The 785-nt window shown below is 62.8% G+C and overlaps 1 protein-coding gene across 1 annotated transcript in view; it reads right to left on the reverse strand.

Annotated features, from left to right (window-relative positions):
- LOC113209235 (uncharacterized) overlaps positions 1-785 on the reverse strand; it is a 100,541-nt gene that overhangs the window by 98,504 nt on the left and 1,252 nt on the right. The gene's annotated exons all lie outside the window — the stretch shown is intronic.

Consider the following 785-nt stretch of genomic DNA (forward strand, 5'->3'; position numbering starts at 1 on the left):
CGAGGTGAAGCGAGTGGGGTGCGCCGGGGCGGGGTAGTTCGGGTTACGGGCGGCGGCTGGGACAGCGAGGCGCAAGGAGGAGGTCGGGCTGTGCGAACTGTGCGACGGCTCTAATCAGCCGATGATAAAAACGCTGCCGGGCATTCCCTATAAAGGAGGCGAGCCGGTCGCTGTGATGATCCTCGAGGACGACTCACTTTCCCCTCCGAGTAATAAACACATTTTTGCGGAGTGACCCGGAGGAAGGTACGCGGCGGGGCGTGGCGTTGTCGTTTGCCTTTGCCCGGCACACCTTCTTCCAGGGCGAAGACAAAAAGTTATTGAGAACTTTGTAAAAGTTTGCAAAGTGCCGCCGGTGGCCGCAAAAGGGTGGGTGGCGAGCCGCTGCTCGCTACCCACTCCGGCCCGCGGCCCGAGTTCAAACATCATCATTCTGCCGTTCACACACCGTAGGTATAAGCGCGCGCATACTCGTTGCGTGCGAGAGAGACGGGAGGGAGGGGGCGCAGGCGACTGGACCGTCACCCTTGACGGGACGTCTGAGTGCGCGGCGAGCGCGGGCGGGAGAGTGAGGTGAGGAAGAGAAAAGATGCGCAAAAGGGGCTGCAGCTGCGCGGGCCGCGCGGGGCTGCGCTAGCGCAGTGATTCGCAGAGGCATGTGGGCCGCGCTGCTGTGCGATTACAATCACGCTACACGCTCTGAAAAGGGAAGGATAGCCAAAGCAGCAGTAGCGACTAGCGGCCGGACTGGCGCGGCGGCCTTGGGGGGAAAAGGGGGGGTGGCG

The sequence above is a fragment of the Frankliniella occidentalis genome, unplaced genomic scaffold (assembly GCF_000697945.3).
Source record: "Frankliniella occidentalis isolate FOCC.00 unplaced genomic scaffold, Focc_3.1 Scaffold3, whole genome shotgun sequence".
NCBI lineage: Eukaryota > Metazoa > Arthropoda > Insecta > Thysanoptera > Thripidae > Frankliniella > Frankliniella occidentalis.